The sequence below is a fragment of the Protopterus annectens genome, chromosome 6.part1, assembly GCF_019279795.1.
Source record: "Protopterus annectens isolate FY-2018-M chromosome 6.part1, PAN1.0, whole genome shotgun sequence".
Taxonomy (NCBI): Eukaryota; Metazoa; Chordata; order Ceratodontiformes; family Protopteridae; genus Protopterus; species Protopterus annectens.
The window spans coordinates 396,016,127-396,023,626 of record NC_056738.1 but is presented as its reverse complement, the minus strand read 5'-3'; the positions used below and the strand labels follow the sequence as shown (position 1 = coordinate 396,023,626).

At 42.3% G+C, this 7,500-nt stretch overlaps 1 protein-coding gene across 1 annotated transcript in view; it reads left to right on the top strand.

Moving 5' to 3' along the window:
* RPS6KA4 (ribosomal protein S6 kinase A4) overlaps positions 1-7,500 on the top strand; it is a 785,184-nt gene that overhangs the window by 498,898 nt on the left and 278,786 nt on the right. The window lies entirely within an intron of this gene.

Here is a 7,500-nt window from a genome sequence, read left to right as displayed (position 1 = left end):
TCCCCACCCCAGTCAAGGAAACCACGGTGAAAAATTTCTCAAAAGCAAACTTCACGCTTCTCAAAACCGAGGTGGAATCCTTCAGTACTAGCAAGTAACTATGATCCCTCATAAAATCATCCAAGGCCAGCTTCGAAAGAAAAATTGCACAAGACGCTAAAGATAATCACAAGGCTTTCTTAAATTATGTCCGGAATCTGGGTGGCAACTCCCAAGTATGCTCTGAGTTAGGGCAAAATGACAAAAAATACACTGAACCCACTGACATTACCAACATCCTGGCAGACAGGTTCAGTGCAAACTCCCCCCCCCCTTCCCCCCAAAAGAGCAAATGTCCATCCCAACAGAATGTAGCCTCCCTGACATCACAGATGCACAGGTGAAAGCTGCCCTCTCAAAAGCAAAAAACACAGCATCAATAGGACTGGACGGTGTCCCGGGCTGCGTCTTACATGAGCTCCAAGAAGAACTGAACCCTCACATAAAGTCACTGTTCAATCTCATCCTTACTACAGGATATGTACCCAAAAAATGGCGTACAGCAACAGTGGTCCTGCTCCACAAAGGTGGTGCCACAACGGACTATCGCCCCTTAAGCCTGACTAGTCTGGTCTGCAAAGCTATGGAGCGTATCATCATGGAACTCATAAACAAAGACATTGGGAAACTCCAGACACTGGATCCTACCCAATTCGGCTTTAAGGGCAGATCTTGCCTCTTAAACCTAGTTGACTTCTTTGAAGCAGTTACTAAGGCCATAGATGAAGGGAAGGCAGTCCACACAGCCTACCTGGACCTCGCAAAAGCCTTTGACACAATACCCAACTCGGGCATCATAAATAAGTTCACCAGCTTAAATATCAACCCCTATGTCACAAGATGGGTTGCAAACTGACTCAGGGATAGAACCCACATGGTCAGAATTGCATGTGCCATGTCAGACTCAACACCAGTTACAAGTGGCGTCCCACAAGGCTCAGTCCTGGGACCTCTCTTGTTCGGTATATACTTCTCTGAGGTACAGGCTAACATGGGAGGACTATGGCTGACCAAGTTCGCAGATGACTGCAAACTGGGAGCCAAAATCGACTCTCCGGCTGACACAAGCATCCTCCAAAAAGGTCTCGCAGAGACAGATACTGGTGCCAGAGCCATGGCCTCAAGCTAAATGCCAAAAAGTGCATAGTCATCCCCTTTGGGAAAAACAAAGTGCCCACAAATTACCATATAGGTGGTAATCCATTAAGTACGGAAGAAGTAATTAGGGATTTGGGGACCCAAGTAGATAGTAATCTCTCCTTTGACAATCACGTTGCCAAAGTGGTTAGAAAGACCTTCTATATAGCCCACCTTATCACGAAAGGGTTCACATCTAGATGGAGAGGTCATTGTGCAACTCTGCTCATCAGGCCCATAATTGAATACAGTGCCCCCTTTGGGATGTACCTTACCCGACACCTGCAGCAACTGGAGAGACACCAAAAGTACCTCACCAAGAGGATCAAGGGCCTCAAACAGATGTCCTATGCAGTTCGGCTAAAGAAACTCCAGCTCTACTCAGTTGCTTACTGCCTACTCAGAGGCGACCTATGCCTGACGTATAAAGCCATGTCCAACCCAGAATTGATGGACATGCGCCACCTCAGGAAATCCAGGTCCCTTAGAGCTACATGCTCCAGGGACTTGAACCTCAGCACGGCAATAAATAGGACATGCTGGAGGGACAGATTCATATCTCAAAGGCTCCCCCTCACTCTGGAACAGGATCCCAATCCTTGTTAGGCAGAGACCCTCACTGACCCTTTTCAAGAGAAATCTTGACAAGTGGATGGGGGATCGTAAGTTTACCCCTGGGATCTCTTCTACGTCCTTGCTAGACAGAGGCACAGTAAACTAACTTTAAAAGGTCTATCTTCTGTGATCTTAACTAATCTAAAAGGGAGGTGAAAGCCAAACACACTCTGGCTAGGCTTATAAATGCCCTAGGGCATATAGCCTAGTATCAGCCTATGAAAACCTATACCTGGTTTGATGTTCTATATTCCGATCTTCTGCAGTCTCAGTCTTTTAACCTTTTGATTCAATTACAATGGTGGATGCATGTTGATTAAAGGACAGTCTGTTGTTGAGGTTCGTAAATCCCTAGCTACAGGATCAGTTTTCAGGGGTGTGTTGTCAATGTGATAATTACAAGGGTAGTCATGCTTCCTGAAGGATGTGATTATACACTTCTTGGCATTTAGCTTTAGTCCATGAATTTGTCACAGGATATTTGTTTGGGACAGGCCCTCATGGATGATCTTTGTATTTTCTGTGGAGCATATGAATATACCAAGTTTACAGTTGTCTGTAAACTTGGTCAGCCACAAGCCCTTGACATCATCGTTGACATCCATGAAGTACATGCCAAAGAGGAATGATCCAAGTATTCATCCCTGAGGTACACATTTGGTGGCAGGTCTTTTGGAGGAGATAGAGCTGCCCACTCTAACTTCATGTGTTCTACTTGTGATCCAGTTCGCTATTCAGTGAGTTATATAGAGATTGACTTTTAGCAAGGAGAATTTCTCTGTGTGTGATACCAGAGTGAAGGATGGTGTCAGATGCCTAAAATTCTTTCATCTACAAGTGTCTGCCAACCCTAAGGTTACTGAAGGTGCATCAGTATAACAATGTTAACAATCTGAAGTAAACCTAAATTTGACTGTGTAGAAAAGCAGTACACGTATATACAGACACTGGTTTCCATGGGCCGAGACATTTTTCCACACTTAAGCGCCCCAACTAGGGCCATGGACTGGGCAGAGTATTGTCTGTACTGATGTCCACTGATTAACAGTGCTTGGCACGTTCTGCAGCCTTGTTACTGCTGGTACTCTTTTATGAGCAACCTGTTGTCCTCTGAATAATACATTGTATGCCAAGGTGCATTGGACCTTAGAGCTTCACCTTTCAGAAACCAATCGGTTATTTAAACAGTAGTCATTACAGACTTGCCAAAGTTATCAAGGCTAGCAGGTGTGTATTAGTCGCAGAAAAAAAAAAAAAAACTTCAGATTGTGCAGATGAGCAGCAATGAATAGATATGTGCAGATCAGCTGCAATGAATAGATAATACCAGTTAACTCATTTGTTAATACTGGTTGTTAAATTCATATCTCCTTAACCATTTATTAATTGGTGATATAACCTTTTTATGCCAGGCATAGAAGTAATAGCATGTGAAAGGCTGTCTATACTTCTTATCAAATGAAGATTTCCGTAGCAACAATGTATCTCTCAGTTTTCTGAACTGAATACACAAGCAATCAACCCGTTGTATCTTGCAGATTGGTGCCTGGAATAATGTGATTTGTGCTCAAAGGAGTCACTTTGAAATTACAGTAGTGCTTATAGCCAAGTAAAAAAATATGCCATGTTTACCTGGTCTGCCAGGAACAATAACACCACTGACTTGTTCAAGCAGGCTAGTTTATTCAAAAATCATAGCAACACATATATATTGATAAAGTGCTTGTAAAGCAAGGCCGTCAAATGCAGACATAACAGATGTACCTAGTTGTAATGCAAAGTGTATTATCAAATTCTGCGTATGTCTGGAATCTTCTAGATAGTAATACCCAAACTGAAGGTTTAGGATTACCTGGCTTGACGGGATATTTTAGAGCTTCACAGTTAAGGCTCCTATACATAACACTATTGGAAAGTTATAGTTCAAGTGGAAAGAGATAATGATGAAGCAGGGAGGAAATTCAAGAAATAAGAAGGGTTGGGAGAGAGAGAGAGCGCACGATTGTGAATGCAGGTCCTTTAGGTGAATAACAGCTGTAATGAATATTATATTCATAAAGTAGAGAAGTATTTTTAAGATCTAAATCAACATTTGGATGGAGAAAGGAGATTCTGCTAATAGGGATGACTTCAATTAGGGGTACAGACAGTAGACAAGAGGAGGGTTTATATTAAAACAATGAAAAATCAAAATGTCGAACGCTCGAATGAGCAAAAACGCAGGTAATCGAAATCGCTTTTGTGGGGGGCTGCACCCCCCCACATCCCCCCTTAAAAATATATTCCAACTCCGAGATCGCACTACAGTGAGGAAAGGGCAAATTTTCCAATCTTCACTGTAGTGCGATCTCACAATATCGTTTTCGATTACCTGTGTTTTCGCTCATCCGAGCGTTCGAGATTTTAATTTTTCATTGTTCTGCTAGGAACCCACAAGAGGGGGCTGGAATTTACTGGAGAAAACTTGCAAAGGAACCAAGGTATTGGGAGCAAATACGTAGAGGGAAAAGTCATGGAAACGGAAGAGGCCAGAAAGATATTCAGACTGCAGGCTAGCGACTACCTTTCCCTATCAGAGATTGATATCAGAGTAGAGAAAGGGGTAGGGGAATCCTAAGTGAAATACCTGCTCTGGTAGAGGTTTTGGTTCATTCTAGTACAAAAGTTGCTGTTAAAATAGGGATACTTAGTAGGTCATATAAAGTATTGCACAGTATGTATGGGAATAAATCAGAGGAGGTTAGAAAAGATTGGGAAGAGAGACTGGATAAACAATTCAGAGGAAAACAATGGGAGGACATATGTATGGTTCTCGTATATGCAGCAGAGTCTAGAATACTTGGGATCTTTTCTTGGGAATGTTTGCATATGTATTTTTATAACCCAAGCAGAATTTTTCTACAGGTAGCTGGCAAATGTAGGAGGTGTGATGTGGAAGAGAGAGGTAACTGGAAAGATGTGTTTTGTGAGTGTCATGAGTTGGCTGACTTTAAAAAATTCCCTGCAGAGTACTCTGTCAGAAATCCTGGATGGGCAAATGGGTGTCACTAAGGAAATGATTTTTTGAGCAGGGAATACGGGATGTGAATTTCTTGGATATAGTAAAACCTTGTTAAGCTTAATTATGCTGGCTGCCAAAAAGGATATTCTAGAAAATGGAAGTCAATCTAATCCAACTTTGAGAAGTAAATTAGTGTAACAGAGATAAATGAAGTGGAAGTGGCATCTTTAGAAAAGGATAGGAGCAAATTATAAAGAAAAACTGTTGGAACAGTACGTACAGAACAATGTTTTGGAGGAGGAACGAGGTTTAAGGGAAGGCAGGAGTTGAGCAATTTATGCAATGTTGGATTGATAATTACATAAAAAATAAATGTGATGTATAATGTTTGTGATGTATAATGTTTGTAACTGTGAATATGTTAATGCGTTTTTTTTTTATATAAATGTATTTTTGTCTGTCATGTGATAATTCAATTAATGTGTTAAAAAAATATCCAAACTGATGGCAAAAAACTACTGACTGGTCTACCCTTGTGACATTGTGCTACAGGCAGCGGTAAAGATGGATAAAATCTTGGTTACATCTGCCAGTGACTCAATTTCAACTTGACTCAACTGCTTGAAGGAGCTGCTGGAGAGGGTGAGTGGGCCCATAACGGAGGGGAGGAGCCAGCCGTATACACTGCTATTATCCCTCAGAGAAGGGATGATGACACAGAAGGTTGGCCTGAGGTCCGGCTTTGGGATCCCTAAGCTGTTTTTTGGATAGCAATCCTATTAAATAGTGTGCAGAAATGCACAATTGCAAGGAGAGGATGTTGTGGGCCATGGTTTATGCCTCACCCAAGTACGGAGGTGGGATTAGGCTATCCATATGCATGAGCACAAAGCACCTTTATGGCTGCATAAATGATGTCTGTACTTGAGGTAGCTTTCACCTTGTCTCTTGGTGGAATCCCAAGAGTGGATGAAGAAATGGGCACTGTCTGACCAAATGCGTGATGGTCAGCAGCCATGAGGTCAGAAATCAACTAGAAGAAAAAATTCTGGTACATCATTTTAAGTTTTAGGATGGAAGAGGAGCCCATTCGCAAAAAAATTCACTCATGAGATATGATGAGGCCTATTGGGCACTTTAAGTAAACGCTTCCCACCTCCACCCCTTTACAATGCAGGAAACTTACAACTTTCCCATTCAGAAATTAACCAGTGTGAGCATATCAGTCTCTGATGCATGGTCTAAACAGCCACTCAACAACAAATATCACAAGTGCTGACATGTCTGCAGCTTACTACCTGCTCCTTTATGTCCATTAATTCTGCATGCTAAAATAGACGCGGAGTATTCAGTTTTAAGATGCTATAAAATTAAAAGACCATGGAAAGATTTTTAAAGGAGCAGTAGTTCCAAACACAGAAGAAACGGACCCCTTCAGTCTTTAGACTTTGCCATACTATCCAATATAGGAAAATGGCTCAGAATTATCTTCATTTCTTCTGTGGTTTCATTATTCAATCCGTTTAGGAATCTCAGCAGCATTATGTTGACTGTTCATTTAGGCTGAATATCAGGACATCTTCCAGATAACCAAGTTTTTGATCTTTGCAAAACACAAGTCTTTAGATATGCAGTGTATATCAACCAAAGACTGGGTTTTTTCATTTTGCACTTTTTGGCAGTATAATCATTCTCTGTGAAAATTCTCTATCCCCCGCTTTACACATTTTATTCTGTTATCAGATTGCAGACTGATTGTGTGTGGAAGAACCTCAGAAAGCTTGCTACCCCTTGCTGTAAGATTTTGTGGGCTTTTTCCATCTTTATTGCTAATTCTGGCAAGTCCGCCCACCTGTCTAGATGCAGTACAATAAATGAAGTACAATCTTTGCCTTCCATCTATTTTGAGACCCTGCCAAAGTAGAGATTTTACTCTACCTTTCCTTTGCATTAGTTTGATGATGATGCAGAATTTCCAGTTTGACTTCTGCATTAGCCATGCAACCTTTTAAAGCCTCATGTTCCTGCTGAATAGCTAGCATTGAATTTGAATGGTCAGACAGGGCAGCATTAAATTTTTTTCTGGATGCACCATAGAAGGCTATAGTTATCCAGATACCATTTACCTTTTGGATCTTGTTACTGACTCTGGATATCTGGAAGAAATAGTAAAAAATTCTCCCTGCAAGTTTACCGTGGAAATTGTATCCTGTAGATTAATAGCAGACCCACTTAATCCTCTCCCAAAGCCACTCGATTGATCATTGAGTCAGATTATTTAAATGGGCAAGCCTACCTGGATCCCCTAGTACTTGTATATACCAACTCTGAGATCACCATACCTTGGATCTTCTTCTTCTTCTTTCGGCTTTTCCCGGTTAGGGGTCGCCACAGCGGATCACCTTGTCCGCACATTGAATGGCAGTGGAGTTTTACGGTGTCGAGTTGCCAGCCCGGCGCCCAACCTTCCACAGAAGGCACACTCACACGCACACCTAGGGCCAATTTAGAGTGTCCAATCCACCTGCAGCATGCCTTTGGGATGTGGGAGGAAACCGGAGCACCCGGAGGAAACCCACGCGACCACAGAGAGGACATGCAGACTCCGCACAGAAGGCACCCCAGCCGAGGATCGAACCGGAGAACCTCTTGCTGTGAGGCGGCAATGCTAACCACTGCACCACCGTGGCCGCCCATCACCATACCTT